Source organism: Kogia breviceps, chromosome 8 (genome assembly GCF_026419965.1).
Source record: "Kogia breviceps isolate mKogBre1 chromosome 8, mKogBre1 haplotype 1, whole genome shotgun sequence".
NCBI lineage: Eukaryota > Metazoa > Chordata > Mammalia > Artiodactyla > Physeteridae > Kogia > Kogia breviceps.
The window spans coordinates 40,199,284-40,222,972 of record NC_081317.1 but is presented as its reverse complement, the minus strand read 5'-3'; positions in this window follow the sequence as shown (position 1 = coordinate 40,222,972).

Below are 23,689 nucleotides of genomic sequence, written 5' to 3'. Positions count from 1 at the left end.
CAGCAATCCCACTACTGGGCATATACCCTGAGAAAACCATAATTCAAAAAGAGTCATGTACCAAAATGTTTATTGCAGCTCTATTTACGATAGCCAGGACATGGAAGCAACCTAAGTGTCCATCAACAGATGAATGGATAAGGAAGATGTGGCACATATATACAATGGAATATTACTCAGCCATAAAAAGAAATGAAACTGAGTTATTTGTAATGAGGTGGATAGACCTGGAATCTGTCATACAGAGTGAAGTAAGTCAGAAGGATAAAAACAAATACCGTATGCTAACACATATATATGGAATCTAAAAAAAAAAAAAATGTCATGAAGAGATTAGTGGTAGGATGGGAATAAAACACAGACCTACTAGAGCATGGACTTGAGGATATGGGGAGGGGGAAGTGTAAGCTGTGACGATGTGAGAGAGTGGCAGGGACATATACACACTACCAAATGTAAATTAAATAGCTAGTGGGAAGCTGCAGCATAGCACAGAGAGTTCACCTCTGTGCTTTGTGACCACCTAGAGGGGTGGGATAGGGAGGGTGGGAGGGAGGGTGACACAAGAGGGAAGAGTTATGGGAACATATGTATATGTATAACTGATTCACTTTGTTGTAAAGAAGAAACTAACACACTATTGTAAAACAGTTATACTCAAATAAAAAAACAAAACAAAACAAAACAAAAACCAAAAAGACACATGCAACCCAATGTTCATTGCGGCACTATTTACAATAGCCAGGTCATGGAAGCAACCTAAATGCCCACCAACAGATGAATGAATAAAGAAGATGTGGTACATATATATGATGCAATATTACCCAGCCATAAAAAGGAACGAAATTGGGTCATTTGTAGAGATGTGGATGGACCTAGAGACAGTCATAGGAAGTGAAGTTAGTCAGAAAGAGAAAAACAAATATCGTATATTAATGCATATATGTGGAATCTATAAAAATGGTACAGATGAACTGGTTTGCAAGGCAGGAATAGAGACACAAATGTAGAGAACAAACGTATGGACGGACACCAAGGGGGGAAAGTGGGGGCGGGGTGGTGGTGGTGGTGGGATGAACTGGGAGCTTGGAATTGACATATATACACTAATATATACAAAATAGATAACTAATAAGAACCTGCTGTATACAAAAAATAAAGTTCAAAACAAACAAACAAACGGAACCAAATTAAACTTAAAAGTTTTGTATAGCAAAGGAAACCATAAACAAAATGAAAAGAGAACCTACAGAATGGGAGAAAATATTTGCAAATGATGCTATTTGCAAATGATGCAACCAACAAGGGATTAATTTCCAAATGTACAAATGGGTTGTACAGCTCAATATCAAAAAAACAAACAACCCAATCAAAAAAGGGGCAGAAGACCTAAATAGATATTTCTCCAAAGAAGACATATAGATGGCCAACAGGCACATGAAAAAATGCTCAACATCACTAATTATTAGAGAAATGCAAATCAAAACTGCAATGAGGTATCACCTCACTCTGGTCAGAATGGTCATCATCAAAAAGTCCACAAATAATAAATACTGGAGAGGATGTGGAGAAAAAGGAACCCTCCTACTCTATTGGTGGGAATGTAAACTGGTATAGCCACTATGGATAATGGTGTGGAGGTTCCTTAAAAAACTAAAATTAGAGTTACCATATGATCCTTCCCATCCTATTCCTGGGCATATATCCAGAGAAATTTATGGTTATGGGGGAGGGATATATTAGGAGGATGCGATTAACATATACACACTATTATATATAAAATAGATAACCAGCAAGGATCTATTGTAAAGTACAGGAAACTATAGTCAATATTTTATAATAACCTATAAGGGAAAAGAAACTGAAAAAAAAAATATATGGGTCTAACTGAATCACTGTTCTGTATACCTGAAACTAACACGACATTGTAAATCAACTATACTTCAATTTTAAAAGTTTTTTTAAAAAGTCTCATCACAAGAAAAAAATTTTAACTAAGTATGGTGATGGATATTAACTAGACTTATTTTGATTATTTTGCAATATATAAAAATACCAAGTTATTATGTTATACATTGGAAACTCATGTTATATGTCAATTATATCTCAATAAAAATATAAACAAGCGTGTTCAGTTATATTGTTCTAGTTTTAGCAAATTTTTTTTTTTTAGTGGTACATGGGCCTCTCACTGTTGTGGCCTCTCCCTTTGTGGAGCACAGGCTCCGGATGCGCAGGCTCAGTGGCCATGGCTCACGGGCCCAGCTGCTCTGCGTCATGTGGGATCTTCCGAGACTGGGGCACGAACCCATGTCCCCTGCATTGGCAGATGGACTCTCAACCACTGCGCCACCAGGGAAGCCCAGCAAATTTTTGTGTATGGTATTTTATAGTATAAAAGAAAATAAAATATTTTTTAAATTAACAAAAAAACAAGTAATACATTATATAGTTTTAATAAAATTCAAAGAAAACAGATTATATAAGGAAAATATCCCCTTTAATCTTCCCTCCTGTTTTGTCATTTCACTTCCCTCCTTGGGGAAAAAACACTTATCAGGTTGGTTTGTATCCTTCAGGATATTTAATATTTTATTTTCCACACATTTACAGTTAAATATTCATATAGGAATCATATACATATATATGCAAAATTAGGACCATGTTGTATATATTGTTCTGTGACTTATTTTTTCACTTAGTGTATATTTGGAGAACTTTCCATGTTGTATGTCTATATCTACATAAAAAATTACTGCATAATATTCCATTATATTGATGTAGTGAAGTTTATTTAATGATTCTTTTCTTTATGAACATTTATGTAGTTTCCCATTTTTTATTATTGTAAATGATACAACAAAATTCTTCATTTCTCTTTGAACATTTTGGGAAGTATTTCTCTAAGATAGATATTTAGAAGAAGAATTGGTGGATATTTTATTTTATTTTATTTATTTTTTATTTTATTTATTTATTTTTTTGCAGTACGCAGGCCTCTCACTGTTGTGGCCTCTCCCATCGCGGAGCACAGGCTCCGGATGCTCAGGCTCAGCAGCCATGGCTCACGGGCCCAGCCATTCCGCTGCATGTGGGATCTTCCCGGACTGGGGCACTAACCCGTGTCCCCTGCATCGGCAGGCGGACTCCCAACCACTGCGCCACCAGGGAAGCCCCAGCTGGATATTTTAAACATTTAGAGATTTTTTTACAAATCTGATAGGTAAAAAATATCCTTTCCTTGTTTTAAAGTAGAATTTCACTGATTTCTAGTGAGATTGAGCACTTTTTCACATATTTATTGGCCATTTGTAACTTTTGTATTCTGCAATGTTAACCTTTTGCTTTATATGTTATAAATATTTTCTTCCTGTTTCTCATTTGTCCTTTAAACTTTGCTTATGGTGTCTTTTATGGTTAGGTTTTTCTGCTTTATGAAGTCAAGTCTGCCAATCCTTCATTTTTTCACTTTTGGCCTAAGAAAATCTTCCTTACCACAAGCCCACAAACATATGCTCCTAGTTTTCCTCCACTTAAAAATGTATAGAGAAGTGGATACAGGCTAGCTGTTCGGTCAGCTCTTTCCCTTTTCCTTCTGAGCACATAGCCAGATTTTATATTCCAACCTTCCTTGCAACTGGGAGTGGCTGTGCTATTGAGTTCTGGCTGACAGAATGTGGACAGAGGCTAACGGAATGTGTGCCATTTTCTGTGAATTGCCTGTGCAATCTTTTATACTATTTTTCCTTTTGGTTGTCTGTAAGGAATATAACCCCCAGGGAGAAATGGGGAGCTACATATTGAAGATGGTGGAACCACAATATGGAAAGTGCTAGGATAGGAATCACCTCTTGGAGAAGAGCTACACGATCAGAAATGTGTGTTTTGACTTTTGCGTGACTTTTAAGCTGCTGAGATTTGGGGATTTATCTGTTACAGCCACTAAATACTTTAACTAATATATATTTTTGTATATACTTCTAATATTTACATTGTTAATACAATTGATAAAATAACTTATTTTTATGCTTGGTATGAGATAAGGATCTAACCAAATTTCCCCTCTCCCAAAATGGACAGTTGACTTTAGGGGCTAATTTGTCTTTTATCTATGTAAAATGTTACCCTATGTAAAATGTTATTGTACCTTTGACTGTACCATACACAGTTGGCAATTTTCAGCCATTTGTGATCTCTAAAAACAGCAGTTTCAGCCAATTTAGTATTAAATTCTCTTATACATATTAGAATGTTTATAGACTTTCTATCCTTGCCCATCAATGTTTCTTCACCAGTAGCATACTGTTTTAATTATTGTAGCTTTATAGTATATTTCATATCAGGTAGGGCAAGGTGGACTTTAAAATCAGTTGGCCAAGTTCTACGAAAAATCCTGTTGAGGTTTTGAGTGGAATTGCATTATATTTGTATAGATTAATATTGAGAATCAACATTTCTATAATATGGAGTTTTCTCAATTGGGAGTGTGACCATAAACAGGCAAGATAAAATTTGTCCACAAATAATTTTAAAATGTGTGAGTCACAGCTCTAGGGAAGCCAGAGGTTTAATGGCAACTGCTTGTCTCTTTCTAAACTATGGACATGAAGGGCAATTTACTCACCAGGGCCTTCTAAATTTTAACCTGTACCTGGTCTCCTCTGGTTTTTGTGAGAGAGAAAGGCTGCTGCTATGTATTTATTTATAAATTTTCTGCATCTCTCTACTAGGGTATACGTACCATAAAATTAGGACTTTGCCTCCTTTATTTACTGTAGTATCTCCAGTGTTTGGAACAGAGCCTGACCCATGAATTCTTAAAAATTAAAAATAAAATTTTTGTCAAAAGAGGAAATAATGAATATGAGGACTCTAGCCCTTAATGAGGTTGGTAGTTTGCATCTAGCATCTGATACATAAGATGTAGGTCACAACATAAAGGTGCTTGTTTCTTCTGGTTCTTATTATGTTCCCATGGCTGCATCTATTTAGCCATGCTTAATTGTTATGAAATGGTAATATATAAAATGGCTGTGATGATTAAAACATTCACAAGCATGGCCTTAGAATAAAAACTGCAATGAATGAACAAGGTTACTCACTGGAGCACTGTTTGCAGTAGCAAAAGATTGGAAACAACCCTAATGTAAATCAACAAGGACATAGTTTAAAAAAAAAACAACTATGGCATATTCATACAATGGAATAGTATACAGCCGTTAAAAACAAAACAAAAACCAAAGAAAAATTGATATAAAAAGATCTCCAGGATAAACTGCATCGTTAAGTTAAAAAAAAAAAGTGTAGAGCAGACTATATAACATGCAACCTTTTGTGGAAAAAAGAAAAGGAAATAAAAATACATATTCATGTTTGCTTCTAGATCCAAAGAAACTCTAAAATGATTAGAAGATATTAATAAAAGTGATTACCTGTTTGAGTGGTGATGGGAACTGGGGTGAGTATGATACTTCTTACTGTATATTTTTATATATTATTTGATTCTTGTACCTTGTGAATATATTGCCATTAAAATTAAATAAAATATAAAATATAAATGATAACAATTATATTTCATGTAAGAAATACACTCAGTCTGTTAGTTGGCACAATAAAGAAATGAAAATTGTTTTGTTGTACCCATTTTGGGGAATTGGTCTTTGGTATAGCTATTAAGTGTTTGCAGAAATAACATGTAAAGTTATGTAAGGTGGCAGCAGCAGCAGCTGAATCAGAGTTCCTTGGTTGGTCCCATCTCATTCAGGAGGCTTTCTGGACCAGGCAGTTAGGGTTAATGTGCTTTTGCTCATCTTATGGCTCAGGGTACATCAAATCGTTTTAGTGAAGCTTCTGTTTTGATGCAAAGTGTTTCAGCCTTGTCCTCTTAGTTCAAGTTAAATCAATTAAACATCTCTTAATAATTTCAAGGCAGATTGGTTTCAGAGAACTAGTAAGTGACTTGCCCACAGCTCACTTATTCACCAAATTAATTAAACTTGTTAACAAATGTAAAGTATAGAATTGCAAATATGGAACAGTCTTGGCTGCCCTGGCCTGGTTCATTCATCTTCCTCATTAATATTAACCACTCTTTCCTGTGTGGTTAAATTTATGTTGTAAATAGAGTTGAAAAGGCTTTGCTTATGGTACATTCTAAAAATCAGATATATCTTTACCTTAAAAAAAGCATCATCATCAAAAGTATTATTGATTATGAACTATATCAAGAGAATTTACGTAAATTCGACCACTATCTTCTAGGGATTTACAGTGACAGATTTAATTTAAAATTGAAGCTAAATAATATAGATTCAATAGTTATTGTGAAAGTTCTCTGTGAAGTGCACCATACAAATGTATGACATTTTGGGGGCATGCATTGTAATATAAAAATAATATTTTAAAAAGATAGAAAATAACAGAGGAGGAATGGGCAATTCACGTTGGGGAAGATGGATGAAAGTAGTTCTAATAAACAATCAACTTTCAGCTAGATAAAAAGGCCCTATAAATATTCAGGTTATTAACTGATACTCACCAATCACTTGGTAATCATGTACCTAATAAGAGTAAGCACTTGGGCTTCCCTGGTGGCACAGTGGTTGAGAGTCCGCCTGCCGATGCAGTGGACACGGGTTCACGCCCCAGTCCGGGAAGATCCCACATGCCGCGGAGCGGCTGGGCCCGTGAGCCATGGCCGCTGGGCCTGCGCGTCTGGAGCCTGTGCTCCGCAACGGGAGAGGCCACAGCTGTGAGAGGCCCCGCGTACCGCAAAAAAAAAAAAAAAAAAAGAGTAAGCACTAATGGCTCAAGGAACTGAGAGTCAAATTATGAAGTTTTATTAAGATGTTTTCTCTGCTTGTCTTCAATTATTTAGATCCAGTCTAGTTTTCCTTCAAAATTAAAGTCTGGAGCTCCAGTTAATTTATGTGACTGGACATTTAAAAACAAATGTCCTCTCTACCTGTTATGTACCATGACTGAGAAAGAGTACTGTATGTTTCCACAGTGCTTTGTTGAAACACAGCCATTTTTCTAAACTTATTAAAATAATGTGCAACAGAAAGAGCCTTGTCCCTGGGCACTGAAACTTAGCCTTCAAATTCCCATTTTCCTCACTCTCCTAGCCCACCTACTACTCCAGCTACCTCTTCAGTAGCTGTAAGGAAGCTCCCTTTCACGTTTACCTAAACCCCTTGGCAGTTGGACACAAGCCAAGACCCCAGATCAAAGAAAGTCTAAGAGAATGAAGTATTCAGGGTCCAGAATAATAATACATACAGGTATCCCTTGCTTTTCAGAAGTTTGCTTTGTGCCACATCACTTTTACAAAAGACCTACATTAGTACCTGTTTTTGTTAACTAAAAGAAATCGGGAGTATTTTTGCTTTTACAAAAAATGGTGAAAAGCGAAAATAGCATCAGTGTTTTTTTGCAGTGAGCCATTATAGAGGCAGCATGTACCCCATCTCGAGCGGCAAGGGTGGCACCACAAGCTCCTTCCCCAGGAACTACACTGCATCTCAGCTTCAAGCTGCCATTGCTTTGTGTCTGTGAGCATCTGTGCTTTATCTCCATTTATTTTGTGCGTTCCTGTCAGCAAGATGTGTCTTAAGGTAATTGATTCTTGCTTTACACCATTTCTGCTTACAAAAGTGTTGATAGGAAATCTTTACTTTCGGAGAGTGGGGAAACTTGTATTCAGCTTCTTGGATAATTATCATAGAACTGTCCCTAAACCTGGAATCTCAGGGGCCATTCAAGAAATAATCTCTTTCTGTTATCTGGTTGTCTGGGACTTATTTAATTTTGATGTGCAGCCCCTAGATATTATTCAGCATTGTTCAGGAGCCAGGTACAGCTACTTGTAAAAGGATGCATCATGAATAGCCTGCTACCTTTCCTGGTTGGGGATCTGGGACCTATAGCCACTGTCAAGTCTGACCATCTAGCCTTCTCCCTCTCCATCTTCTACTCTTCCTTTTCTTTCTGCCTCTTATCTTCTTTCTTCTCTATATTTATTTTCCTATACAAAACTTACCTTTCCTTCAAGGCCCCAGTTGTATATCACCTTACTTTGAGAAAAAACACATTTTGACAGAACTAGCATTTAGGAATTTAATAACTTACCAGTGGGAATGACTCAGGTTAAAGTAATTATGAGCATTCCAAGTAGGGTGACTTTTTCCTCATGGGGTAAGTATTGTCTCATTAGAGTGGACAATATACACATTTAAATTTCTGAATGTCTACACTCAGGGTGCAGTTATTTCTTAATTACCTGCATAAGAGGTAGCAACCAAATGAATAATTTGAAAACTGGCATTGGAATGCACAATACAATTTTTTTCTCCCACAAGCTTGTTTTACTAATTACATTTGGTTTGAACTTGTATTAAAACAAATACTTCTCTAGAGTACATACCAAACTGCTGCTAAGGAGAGCAATCTAGAAATAGTTGGAACATGGGCAGAGGCCACAGGAAAATGAAAAATGCTCAGAATCAGAAGATTCAACATTTAGTCAATTATTTATTTTTTCCTTGCTATATTCCAAAACAGATTTTGAGGTGGAAAAATAGTTGTGGCTCACACTGGGAGGATTATGCCTTTTGAGGCCCCAATATGATTCTAGCTCTTGCCCAGTGTAGCATTTTGCTGTCTGATAATAACAACAACAGTAATCACTCCTGGATGGCCCACAGTGTCAAGGACTGTGCTAAATTCTTAACATGGTTTACCTCATTTAATCCTCAAATGACTTGTTGTCCTAATTGTACAGATCAGGCTCAGAGAGATTAATTATCTTGCCCAAAGTCACACAGCTAGTACGTGGTGGAACCCAGTTTTAGTGGCCCCACTGCCTGTGTTCCTAACACCTTCACCCTATTGCCTCTGATTTTGTTGAATAAGCTATGCAGCTATGACTGCTTTCTATTAAAAACATCTGGGCATTTTTAAAGTGGCTCTCAGAGCCTGAAGCACCGTCTACATTGAACAGGAAAGAAGAAGGCTTTGTTGATGTCACATTCTCCCATCTGAGAAAGGGGTTGTAATCATCTTACCAGGACAGTTTTGAGAAAACAAGTGGAACCCCAAACCTTTGATGATTGCCCAGACACACTGGTTCCAGAAAAGTGTAAAGTCTTCAGATACCTTTATATCCGCATGGTCTTGGCTTGACCAAAGGACCTGGCTGTGGAACTCCTTACCTAGAGTTGCTCCTTCCTGTTCACTATTGCATTCCTGGCCTTGTACTATCCGCTGCTAAATGGATCTCCCTCAATCAGCCATGGGCTGCGCCTTAGCCCTAGGATGGGAAGTACCTCTGGGTGGGCCTTACATTCCACGCACTGTGTAGGCTCAGCTGTCCAGGTGGTAGCCATCTTGTCATTGTCCTCCCAGTTCAATGTCCTGAACTTAGCTACCACCCATCCTCCCCAATTACAGTTGCTGAGGATGCAATAGTGTTTGACACCATCTGTGACCTTTGGCGCAACTTCAACTCAAATGTACCCTCTTGGAGGAAAGTTCCTTAGTGCCAAGTCTTTACCTTACACCTCTTTTTTCCATCCTGCTGCCTTCTATCCTCCAACTTCCTGTATCTTAATAGTCAAAGGCCAATAAATATTAAGTTTTAGCTCTTAGCTAATATCAACGTATCCTCTAGTAGTGAAGTTTTTGGTAGTTACTCAAAACTGTTAGAGTCGATTGTATGCAGTTTCGTTTTTTAACAGGGGAGAAAGAACCGAAACTACAATAGTATGAATCTTCCTTAGCACTCACTTCCCTGCCTTGTGGAAATGGCTGTAACGATGTACAGTATCTAAATCATGTAGTGTAAATCACTACTTTGTCAAGAAGCAGGGAATGCATGTGTTATTTTAAAATTGTTTTCAGCCTGAGATTGGCATGCTTAATTGCTTTTTAAGTACTCTTGTTAAAGCATCAAGGATACTGTTGATGGTGTTTAAGCATCTTTGGGTGGGCTGCTGTCATTAAGAAGCAAGGTTGGCATTTTCCTCTCTAACCTCGAACTTGATGGTTTTAATATCTGGACTATTAAATTTACACCAGGAAGAACTGGTGGATAAATCTTTTACCAAGCAATTTAAGTAAACAACAGAAATAAAGAAAAGGGTAAAGCTTTTAGCTTTCAGATAGCATATCCTCCAAGGACTATCCTCTATTTTTGTGGCATTGCACAGAGTTATGTGAAGCAGAAGATGCTATATTTGAGGTTGATTTTTTGCGTAATCAGCTTCTGAATTCAACCCTGAAGCGAATGCTTTGACTTCAGGTGTGGTGTTGATGAATTACTGAAGAAATTTCAATTGGAGGTAAAAATCCTAAATATTCTTTATTTCTTTTTTGGAGGACAAGAATAACTCCTTTGGGGAAAAAAAGAAAACAAAATAAAACTGACTTACTTTGCTTTGTTTAAAAATATTGCTTTGGTTTTTTCCCCCATCCTAAGAGTCCAAGGGCCCTGTAAACATTCATCCTTCATTCAGCAAACATTCACGGGCCATCTACTGCTTTCCAAGTACTATTCCCTGTGCCAGGAAGTATGGAGATGATATTCCAGAAGGACACATCCCTGGGAGCTTCTCTGTACCCATTCAATGATAACTTATCTAAAGAAACTTTGGCTGAGACTAAAATGTCTTAGGAGAGTTGTGAAAAATAAAGATACAGAGTTTTTTCTTTGATATGCATTTCAACATGGAATCTATTTGAAGATGCGTTCCCATTTCTCTGTGGTAAGATATACAACAAAGGAACACAGGGTGATTTTGGAGAACTTGCCTGCTTCCTGTTGTTGTAATAAAGTCTTATATGAAATAAAAGCACTATTCAAGTTTGGGATTATTGGTGACAAAGACTGTGTTATCTGTGACAGAGAAAATATGCAATTTTCCCCCTCAGGCATGATGTACATTTATTAGAGTGTTTATCAAATAATTTGGTTTTGCAATACGTTATCAGAAATTAGTGAGATTGGTTATGGACTTAATTATGATTTTCTAAAAAATGATTTTAGTCTGCTCTCAAACATTTTGAAGTGGACATTTCTTATAGTTACCAAATTGTATGAAAGCACATTGCCCTCATCACATAAGGGTCACAGGTGGAACGTAGCAGGGCTGAAATGAAGGGTAATGGAAAAATACAGTACTTGTGTTTGCTACTTAAATGTCATGGCTGGGTAAATGGATTTCTCTACTTCCTAGCACTCGGCTTCTACTACATTAGTGTGGCTGCAATTACAGAGGAGAGGTTGCTCTACAAATTGGCTTGGCGAACCATGTAGTTCATCTTTTTATTGTGCAAAACAGAAAAAATTGCTTCTAATCAATCCACTTCAACTTTTAGTCTAAATAATATTTACCATCCCATCAGCTGAAAGTACCTATGAAATGTTCTATTTGAATCAACTGAAGGAAAGAGGTATTTGTATCAATAAGCTGATTATGGTTATGGGGGCACAATCTTACTATGGAAGCAATAAAGAGACCACATTTATTATTGAGGCATCCTTGCCAAATTGATTAATGCTTTTAGGAGAATTAATCTACATTTCAAATATACTTGGGCTCTTATTAACTAAATCAGAAATGTACCACTTCGTGGCTGTGATGCTCAAAAGAGAGGTTTTCCTCCAGAATAGAACATTATTCATTTTGAACTTATTGTAATCTTTGCATTTGAGTCACATGATTGATTAATCCCTCTGCTTTGTAATTGCCCTACGATGTAACATTTGAGGGTGCTTAGATGAGAGTTTATTCTTCTTAATTTTTTCAGAGCGTAAATTAACAGAGAACTGATGTGATGTACAAGGAAATTTGACTCATTTCTACTTTGCCCATCAGCACACTCAAGGATTTTAAGAGATAAATAAATGAATTACATTTCTAAATGAAATGTAATCATCAGTTTGAGGTAGTACAAACTATAAGAGTATTGTCCTTTAAACTGTGCCTTACATAGCCAGCTTCATTGGGAAAACACGAAGAATCAGACAGCCGGTGCTGGAAACTGGGATGTTGTAGGCTGAGAAGCCTTAGCCTCATTTGAGAAGAAACCTCACTCCCAGCTCCAAATCTGGTAAACATTGTTTGGTGTCTCAAAAGCCAAAGATTTCTTATGCAGCAGGAGTCCAAATTTCTGAACCAAAAATCTTAGCAGAGAAGACCAAAAAATCTGTTGAAACCAACTTTTTTTTTTTTCCCCAACGAGTTCTAATTTTTCTCCTTGGTGAAACTAGAATCATCTAAATTTTAAACATTGTTTTAAAGGTTGGTTCTTTAAAGAGGAAACTCCCTTCTTTTAGATGAATGTTAATTTCACAATGGAGGATTAGGCGATGTCTGCAGATAATGTCATGTCTTATTTGGGGTAGTGGTTTAAATTCTAGGCTTGCCTTTCAAAAGAAGCCCTTTAACCCTTGTAAAAAAAATAATAAATAGGGCTTCCCCGGTGGCACAGTGGTTAAGAATCCCCCTGCCAATGCAGGGGACACGGGTTTGAGCCCTGGGCGGGGAAGATCCCACATGCTGCGGAGCAATTAAGGCCGTGCACCACAACTACTGAGCCTGCACTCTAGAGCCCATGAGCCACAACTACTGAGCCCACGAGCCACAACTATTGAAGCCTAGGCGCCTAGAGCCCATGCGCCGCAACAAGAGAAGCCACCGCAATGAGAAGCCCGCACACCGCAACGAAGAGTAGCCCCTGCTCGCACAACTAAAGAAAGCCCGCGTGCAGCAATGAAGACCCAAGGCAGCCAAAAATAAATAAATAAATTTAATTTAAATAAATAAATAGTAATTAAATTAAATTTAAATAAATAAATAGAACTCCATCTGGGAGGCCTCCCCTTTTGTGTTTTCTCCCTGACTTCCCCTCATGCCTCCAAACAGAGACTACTTATGTGCTGGTTTATGCTTACGGAGAGAAAGGAAGGAGCAGCTGGCTTTTGCTTTGATTTGAGCGCCATTCCTCTTTCTCAGATCTTCGCTTCTTACCAGGGCCACATATGTTATTAACACTCAAATAAAGCTTGCTACCTCTTGCAAGTTAAGAGGGTTTAGCTGAAGTGGACATTGTGCATTTGGTGCATATGAGACAGCCTGTATCCTGTTCCTTTAGTCCTCTACTCCCACCCAGACAGGACTCATTAGATAACCGAAGGGCTAGGGTTCAGGAAACAGGGAAGAAGAAAGGATGAAGGAAGGACTTCCAAGTGCAGTGCTTTATGCAGACTTAGGCCTCTTGGGTAACCTCATCCCTATGGAAGGATGGCTGCCTAGAGGATTTTACATGGGGGTCCTTCTACTTGCTGGTTAGACCTGAATGTTGCCTTCCAGGCCTCTCCTGTCTTCAAGGGTTGTTTATATCATTTTTTTGTGTGTGTGTGGTACGTAGGCCTCCCACTGCTGTGGCCTCTCCTGTTGCGGAGCACAGGCTCTGGACGCGCAGGCTCAGCGGCCATGGCTCACGGGCCCAGCCACTCCGCGGCATGTGGGATCCTCCTGGACCGGGGCACGAACCCGCGACCCCCGCATCGGCAGGCGGACTCCCAACCACTGTGCCACCTGGGAAGCCCCTATATCTTTTGAATTTAGTTCCAGGTCACAACCTCTCAGAGTCTCTGTTCCCTGCAAAGATGAGAAGATTGACTCAATGGATGACCTTTTTGGGTCCCTTCCAGTGCTAACATTTAATCTTGCAAGTGCAGACCACCAATGTATCAAACATTCCAGAAAACACAAGGTGTGATAATCAGAACTGAAAGGAAGGTCCCAAATCCATGTGGAACACAATAGTACATGTTTTCTTGAACATTCTCTCCTGTGTACACACAGAGCTCAAGTTTTATTTGCTTCCAAGTCAGGCCTGCCCAAAGACCTGGTTAGCTCTCATTAAACAGTTCAGACACAAGCATCCCCCAGGGCAACAATGAACTGCGCATGTTCGTAAATAAAACCGGTTTCCCACATTAAGAAATGACTGTTCTTTCTCACATCCTTGCTGAAATGTTTTGTTTGCTGAGAAGTGGGTGAGGGGGGGTAGAGAGGGCTATGAGAGGTTTCATGGGAAAATGTGCAAAAATATAAACAAAGATATCTGTGCTATTCATCTGCTAAGAGAGACTACAGCTAACTTGTATTTGTTTTGTAGGTTCCTTTCTTCCTTATTTCCTTCCTTCCTTTTTTTCCCAGAAAAAATATCTCTGGCAGCAAATGCTTAGGCACCTGTAGAGGTCAGAACCTTGGTGCAGATCACTGAAAAAAGGGTCACGATAATATCTGCCTTGGGAATTCATTCCACTCCCCACCCGCAAAAGGTTTACTTTATTTTGTATTTCACCTGGGTTAATTAAAAAATAAAAACAGTAGTTAGTAACATTATTGTCTAGCTCCTCCTCTCACACCCCATTAAGAGGGAGCTAGGTTGGGCAGGGGAGCGGTTGACACAGTTGATGACCACAGAGCACGGAAGCTTCACGGGGCTGATTGGAAGTCTCTTGGCTGGTGCGGGTCCTAAACCTTTCCTTAGACAGGAAGCGCTGTGAACCGGGAAACTGACCTGCACCAGCCAGGGACTGTCTGCAAACCACTGGAAAGAGGGCGATGTTCTGTGAGCTTGGAAACCCACGTCACGTGGAAATCACTGGAATTAGGCCTTGCAGTTTTGGCTTCTTGAGGGCAAAACAAGGTGTCCAGTTGCCCAGTTAGAGCGCTTCTGTTTTCCTGCCCTTTCGGAGCCTTAACGTGCCTGCTCCGCCTGGGTGCAGGTTACTCTGGGCAGACCCTTCTGATGTTACGGATCAGTGAGGGGGAAGGAGGGAGAAGCTTCCCGGCCTCAGGCTGAGCGGTGTGGCAGAGACCTGACCCCCACCCAGGCACTTACCCAGCCCCTTTCATTGGCTAAAAAGAAAAAATACTTTTACATACCGAATGGAGACAGAGGGTGGGATTGGGTTTGTCGGCCTAGGAGGAAGAGGAGAGGGCTTGTTTACGAATTTATGATAACCTGAGATTGAAGGATTAACGGTTTTTCCTTGCCTTTTTGGAAAAAAGATTTGGAGCCTTCCTCCTCTTTTTGTTCCGTTGACACTTCCAATTTTACATTGTGTGTGATTTTAGATGAGGGACATTTCGTTAAAAACAAACAACAACAGCAAAAAACCCCCAACAAAATCTATATATAAAATTAAGTAAATAAATCACATGGCGTATTAAATTTAATTGAAAATCAAGTAACATTTTCCAAGTTTCACTATGGCAGCACTTGCAGGATTTTTAAATTTATTTTTATTTTTAATTTTGGCTGCCTTGGGTTTTGTTGCTGCGCGCGGGCTTTTCTCTAGTTGCAGCAAGCGGGGGCTACTCTTTGTTGTGGTTCCCGGGCTTCTCATTGGGTGGCTTCTCTTGCTGCAGAGCATGGGCTTCGGTAGTTGTGGCACTCAGGCTCAGTAGTTGTGGCTTACGGGCTCTAGAGCGTAGGCTCAGTAGTTGTGGTCCATGGGCTTAGTTCCTCCACGGCATGTGGGATCTGCCCCGACCAGGGCTCAAACCCGTGTCCCCTGCACTGGCAGGCGGATTCTTAACCACTGCGTCACCAGGGAAGTCCCTACTTGCAGGATTTTAATCTAACATTTAGCCTAACAAAATCCTGTGATGCTCCTTGGACGTGGTTTTACTTTTGAAAAAATTCCTTTTTCCATTTGGTAGGAAATTTCTGTGTTTATCATAAGCTTAATGCTAAAGATGGAGAATTCTGGTGAGTTTTATTTTAATTAATTAATTAACTTTGAATTTTATTTATTTTTATACAGCAGGTTCTTATTAGTTATTTATTTTATACATATTAGTGTATATATGTTACTCCCAATCTCCCAGTTCATCCCCCCCACCCCCGCTTTCCCCCCTTGGGGTCCATACATTTGTTCTCTACATCTGTTGTCTCCATTTCTGCCTTGCAAATCGATTCATCTGTTCTGGTGAGTTTTAAATAGTATTACACTATTTATCATATGCTTGGAACCAATTAAAATTTATGCTTTACATATGTCTATGTATACATATGTGTGTGCATCTATATGAATACATAGAATCTTAGAATTCTAGACTAGGGCTGACAGTGGCCTTCGTACCTAGTGAGCAGTCCAACTCGCTCACTTGACAAATGGGCTGATCTCGCAAAGCAATTCCTTGTCTTTTCTTTGGAGATAGTGCATTTCTGTTCTTTCTGCAGTGGAGTGTTTTCTAAGAATTATTTCATGCCAAATCATGTTGATGACATGCCAGCAGCAATATAGTGTTTAGGTGACTTCAACTCATGCTTCTGAAGCATTTAGAATTAATTTTAACCTCCACATTTCTGTTTTCCAAAGAAACATACACTCATATACACACACACACTCCCGGGTTCAGAATTTGCTTACGGGCAGTGTTAACCAAACAGGTGCAATGAGTTATCTTGTTTATTTCTGTTCTTTCCCTGTATCCCAAGACAGACACTGGAGGTGGGTGGGCTGCAGGCTCTTTCCAAAGGTCTATGAGGCATTTTAGAATGTATGAGTTTGTGATGGTGATCTTGGGAAGGGGCTGTTTAATGAGGAGAACTCCACAGTGAGTGGAAAAGCTTTCTGAGAAGATTTCTCATTTCTCTGCAATTGCTGAGCAAGTGCCAGCGTCTGTTTCTTCCTCAGGCTCTGGGGACCACAAAGAACTCTTTTGGGAAGGGAATCTTTAGTGGACACACTCTCACATTTCTCCAAATATTATAAAGATATGGTGATGCTGAGATTTACACACATAGGTTAGGGATGATGGTGAGCACTCAAATTTCCTAAATATTATTTAAAATTTGTAAAATGCCATTAAGCTCCCTATTTAAAAAACCATTTTATGCCAGTGGTTATAGCTGTGGTGGTGTCAAATACTCCTTCTTCTGTGCAACTCCTGTAACTGTCAACATTAATAAGAATAATCATGGCACAACTTATTGAGTGTATATTCTATTCCAGACACAGTGCTAAGTACTTTACATGCATTATTTCATTTAGTATTTGCAACAGTCCTGTGAGGTAGGTATTTTTATTTACAAATGAGCAAACTGAAGTTCAGAGAGGTGAAATAAATTGCCTGAGCTCACATGGTAATAAGAAATAGAACTGGGAACCAAACTGACTCCAGAAACAGAGTTTTCAATCTTTGTTAAATCATTTTATTCCAGAGAATTTTTAGATTTCATTTACCTGGTCAAATTAGAGCAACAGCTTTTAGTTTTCAGCTGTGTTCTAACACAATTTTTTCTTATTTTGATATAGCTTTAACATTTGAAGAAAAACAATTTATTTTCATAATAACAAAGACATTTGCTTAGCACTTAGTTTTGAAAGCCCAGTCCTATACTTGTTCTCACAAATCCTCATGTCCATAATGCAAGGCAGTATATGGAAAAGATCCCTAGACCACTAGCATCAGATTTAGAGTTTAGAAACTGAGATGCTAGTTTAAAATGCAGATTTCTAAGTCCACCATGGACTGGGATAAGAATCTGGGCAGTCAGATGGGACTCAGGAAATTGCCTTCTAATAACCTTTCAAGTATATGAATGCATAGAAGGAGAAACATGAATTTTTGAATCAAACCTTGATTTCTATCCCAGTTTTAGCTCTTTTTAATTGTATGAACTTAGGCAAGCTGTAGTGAAGATTAAATTGATATTGTAAACACAGTAATGTTTAAGAGTACTAATAGCGCTGAAAACTAATGCTTTGGGAGAATTTACTATATGCCAGACACTGTGCTAAGCACGTTACATCTGTCAATTCATTGAAGCTTCACAGCAACCACGTAAGGGAGGGCTGTCATTATTCCTAATCTGCAGAAGAGGAGGCTGAAGCACAGAGATTAAGCTGAGCCAGGATCTGGTAGCAGGAAGTCTGGCTCCAGGACTGTGTCCTTAACCTCACTATCAGCTGTCTCTCATGGTAGGTATTTACTGACTGTTACTTCCCTTTGGACCATCTTATAAAAATGACAGCAACAAAAACTGATAAAAACGCTAGATGCAAAACAATGAGAGCTTTTTCCTTTTGCCCCAGAACATGTAAGCACTACGTGGTATATTTCTCTTTAAGATTTTTCATTCAGTCCAGGATCAGAGGTGTGTGTAGGTAAGACCTGGCAGAGATCTGCTTGGGTTATCTGATGGCTTGGTTTTTGCGCAGGATTACTCAAAATCTAAATCGTGGACTTGCAAAATCAACATCATCTGGAGGCTTGTTAGAAAGGCAAATTCTTGGGCCCCATCCAAGACCAATGAACTAAAATCTCTGGGCATGGGGCCTAGCAATCTGTTTTGACAAGTTCTGCAGGTGACATTGATGCATCCTAAGGTCAAGAACCACTGGTTTAGAACATGGAGCCAAAAGCTGTTTTTTTTTTTTCTTTAGGGTCTATAAAGGAAGTAAAAATGTTGACATGTCTTTACTCTTTGACAATTTAGCTAGAATTATGGTTTTTCTTGGGAGACAGGGTATTCATTGAGGGAACAGAGAATGCCTCTGTTCAGGCAATACTAGTATTGGACATACAAATATACAAATCAGACGTAGTCCTAGTGCCAATAAGGTTGCAGTCTAGTGAGATGGAAGAGATGGGTACATCCAGAACATGGTGCAGGCAGGGCTATGATGGAGCATGCACAAAGCACTCTTTAAAAAAAAATTAATTAATTAATTTTTGGCTGTGTTGGGTCTTTGTTGCTGCGCGCCGGCTTTCTCTAGTTGTGGCAAGCAGGGGCTACTCTTTGTTGCAGTGCGCGGGCTTCTCATTGCAATGGCTTCTTTTGTTCCGGATCACGGGCTCTAGAGTGCAGGCTCAGTAGTTGTGATGCACTAGGGCTTAGTTATTCTGAGACATGTGGGATCTTCCCGGACCAGGGCTCGAACCTGTGTCCCTTGCACTGGCAGGTGGATTCTTAACCACTGCGCCACCAGGGAAGTCCACACAAAGCACTTTTGCTGGAGCTGAGATTGGGCAGGGGGGTTATCACCAAGGTTAATCTTAGTGGGGCCTTGAAGGGTAAAGAGACTTGCCCTAGATAGAGATGGTTAACAGAACTTATTGAAAAATTCGACTAACTTCATTTAAGGGTAGAATAACAACAGTTATGAGGACTTTGCCCTCAAAGCAGGACATAGTGGGGGAACTACTTCTTAGTGGCGATGTATAACACTATACTGTGGATATGGAATCTAGGTGCAGAGGGTATTTCAGAGTGTAGAGAAGTACCTAACCTACACCAAATGGTGGGTTAGGTCAGATTAGGGAAGGCTTCCTGGAGGAAGAAGTCAGATACTCAGAGCTGAATCTGAAAAAATGGGTATAAATTACACAGATAAAAGGTTTTCCACATTTCTAGGGCAGCTGAGTCCAGAAATAATATGTAAAGGACAGCGCTTTCCAACTTTTAGCAAGTGATGACTCTTGAGACAAATGTAACATTTGCAAGGCACCCTGAGGCAATGCAATACATTTGTGGCACTCAGGTTGCTACTCCCTGGTTTAGGGAGTGTAAGCTGTTTACAATAACCAGAGTGTATAAGAAGAGGCTGAGAGGGAAGTTTGGAGAGCTATGAATGGGAGGTGGCAGACATCATCTTCTCAGGAATTATTTCAATGTATGAAATGAGATCAAATAGCCACTTTAAAGGAAATTAAATTTATTAAAAAAAACTTTTTTTTTAGCCAGTATTTCTTACAGAGCACTGGGAGGCAGCTGGCTTCTCCTCCAGCAGGTGAGGTGTTGAAAGTACTTTTTTCTTGCCCCTTTGGGTGTGTCAGGGAAAGGTTTTCTCCTCTCCTTGGATCCACAGAGGAGGCTGTGCGCTGTTGTAATGAGATGGTAAGATTCCAAAGGAGCGAGTGCCAGAAATCGTGGTTTCCACGAATGAAGACTCCACTATTCATTTTCTCTGTGCGGGATGAGAAATGTCAAACCTTGCTCTGTTGAAAATGCCTTTGATCAAATTCATCTGTGCTTTCATTTTAAAAGCCATACTTTCTGGGAAATAGAATTGGTACAGTTTAAATATGAATCTAATCTAAAAGTTATATCATGGGAACTATGTAACTTAAATATTTGTATTCATTTCCCTATATGTGTCTCTTTTCTTAGACTCAGACCTGCCAGCCAGGTTATATTAGGGACACTCTATGTGCCCAAAAAAAGAACACTGGGGCCTTGACCACTAGACGATTTCCTCTGCCTCCCTTCCGTGCTGGGCCTTCTTTTATAAATCTGAGCACAGGCTCCGGACGCGCAGGCTCAGCGGCCATGGCCCACGGGGCCAGTCGCTCCGCGGCATGTGGGATCTTCCCAGACTGGGGCACGAACCTGCGTCCCCTGCATTGGTAGGCGGACTCCCAACCACAGCGCCACCAGGGAAGCCCTCTAAAATTTTTGATGGGGAGGACAGAAATGAGGAGTACAAATTTAAAAAATATTTTTAATTGCTTTTTAAAAATGGACTGTGTTTCTGAGAATGTGTGTCTATGAAGCACTGAACCACAGGGAGCTGGAGTGTTGTTGGGCTGTAGAAGCATAATTTTACTTGAGCTTCAGAAAAGCATGCATTTGTCAGTCTTTTAGAATTCAGTGTGTCCTTTGCTTTTCACCATAAGGTCACTGGTAAGATTTAAAAGAGATGGTTGGGCAAAAGAGAAGGGGGGAAGGATGTAATCCAAGAGCTCGTAGTAAAGGTTCCATGGGGGCATATTTTCCTGAGGGTGGTGAAGTAAATGAGGGGGGAAGCTTCTAGAATAACTTTAATTTCCTGCATTAAGTTAGTCTATAAAATGATAGAGGATGATTTTGTTACCAAATTAGATGTGAGGCCCCCTCTTGGAGCCCCAGCTGAACTGAAGCCCCCCCTGTCTCGGTCAGGGAGTTCTTTCCTGCCTGGGTTCATGCTGCCAATAATGAAACTGAGTTTGGTACAAGCCAGACAGTCTTTTATTCTATGGCCAGAGAATGGAGAAGGGGAACTTATGCTCTAAAGGTACTTTCTCCCCAGAGGGAGGGAGTAAGGGAATTCCAAGGGTTAGGAGGCAGACAGGTCATCGGGCTCTAGGAAAGGGTGGAGATGTCCAAGGGAAGCTGGGGCATGCGCAGTCTTCCACACTGCTTTGCGCATGGCACGAATTGTGCCTAGCAGAGTACAAATCCTCCCTTCAGGCGGAGATCTTAGCACGGTAATGGAGCAAAGGTAACTCTTGATACCTCCAGGTTTCATCTGTGCAGGCGCCTTCCTGTGGTCAGGTCAGAGCCTGCTCTGGGAGGTTGACCACTGCATATCTCTCAAAGCATGTATCTCTCACAGGACAGCTGCAAATCATCTCTGCCAAACACCAGGTACTTTTGAAACAAACACAGAGATAAATCAGGCAAGTGTCCTTCAGCTCTCAGGAGTTAGTATGGAAACACAGAGATAAATCAAGGCAAGGAAAGTGGTGACCCTTAGTCCACTTTGCCTGCCATCTTGGAGGTAGCTGGTTCAGTGTGGTTTTGTCACTGGCCTTTGTGGTATCCTGTTGATAAAACACAACTGGCCCGTGTGGTTAAAAAAAAGAAAAAAGTTTCCGTGCCTGGGCCTGAGCTGCACGGCATGGGTGACAATTTCATGTGTCCTATTTTTTCTTACTTTAAACTAGAAGTTGGTAGCAGAGTAGAGATTTCTTCTGAGGAATTGAGGACAAAATCTTCATGTTGTGAGGTCAAGTTTGGGTGAGAAGGGATGAGAGGACTGGACAGAGAGGATGGGATTTATATCATTAGCTTTTCAAAACAGTTATGGTAAAATATACATAATATAAAATTTACCATCTTAACTATTTTTAAGTGTAAAATTCAGTAGCATTAAGTACATTCACATTGTTGTGTAACCAATCTTCAGAACTCTTGTCATTTTGCAAAACTGAAATTCTATACCCATTAAGCAAATGAAATTCTACACCCATTGACCCCTTTCTCCAGGCTCTGGCAACCACCCTTCTATTTTTCTGTCTCTATGAATTTGACTACTTTAGGTACATCATATATGTGGAATCACACAGTATTTCTCTTTTTGTGATTGGTTTATTTCACTTAACATAATGTGCTCAAAGTTCATTCATGGTGTGGCATATGTCAAAATTTCCTTCCTTTTTAAGGCTGAATAATATTTCATTGTATGTACACATTTTGTTTATCCATTTATCTCTTGTTGCTTCCATTTTTTGGTTATTGTGAACAATGCTACAATGAGCATGAGTGTACAAACATCTCTTCTAAACCCTGCTTTCAATTATTTCGCATATATACCCAGAAGTGGAATTGCTAGATCATATGGTAATTCTATTTTCAGTATTTTGAGGAACTACCATACTGCTTTCCACAGTAGCCACATCATTTTACATTCCCACCAATAGTGCACTTATGTTCTTTCTTTCTTTCCCCCTTTCTTCCTTCTTTCCTTCCTTCCTTTCTTTCTTTCTTTCCCTTCCTTCCTTCCTTTCTCTTTCTTTCTTTCTTTCTTTCTTTCTTTCTTTCTTTCTTTCTTTCTTTCTTTCTTTCTTTCTTTCTTTCTTTCTTTCTTTCTTTCTTTCTTTCTTTCTTTCCTTTCTCTTTCTTTTCTCTTTCTTAATAATAGCCATGCTAATATGTGTAAAGTGGTATTAGTAAGCTGTATCTGCAAAACAAACTTAATATGTTAAAACAACAATCTTGTATTATTGCTTATGAACCTGCAAGATGGCAGCTTGGATTAGGGCCAGCTAGGGGGTTTCTCTGGTCTTGGCTGGGCTCATTCACACATCTGTAGTCAACAACTGGATTGGTTGGAGGCTGGCTAGTTGAGGGAAGGCCCAGCCAGGTGGTTCAACTGTGTTACATGCAGTCTCTAATCCTCCAGTAGGTGAGCTTGAGCTTGTTTACATGGTGGTAGGAGAATTCAGATGGTGACAGCGTTATCAAGGCTTTTTGAGACCCAGACTCAGAAATTGCACATCATTTACATCCCATTCACTGAAAGTCATAAAATCTCAGCCGAGATTCACAGAGTGGAGAAATAGATTCTTGATGGTAAGAGCTGCTATGTCATCCTGCCAAAAGCTGTGGATACAAGGAGGGGTGAAGAATTGTGGCCATTTTTGCAGTCTACCACATGATTCTAGAGTTATGTGTATTAGAGGTGAGAAATTTTTAGAAGATTGTTGGGGCCTTATGGTAAGATGGTTGGTTTTGTATGTCTAGTACAGATATTCCAGAATTCTTTAAAATAATCAAAGTAAGAATTAGGGAGCTACGAGTGAATTTTCCTTGTAGTGTTCTTCAGATAACTTTGGGATTTAACCACAGAAGTGCCAAATATTAATTTTTTAAAATAAACTTTTAATTTTGGAGTAATTTTAGATTTGTAAAGTTGCAAAGTTCCTGAATATCCTTTACTCAGCCTCCTCTAGTGTTAACATGTTACATTACCATGGTACATATGTCAAAAATATCAAACCAAAGTTGGTACATGACTATTAACTAAACTTTAGACTTTTACCAGTTTTTCCATTAATGCTCTTTTTCTGTTCCAGGCTATAATCTAGGAAACCACACTTCATTTATACAACTATTA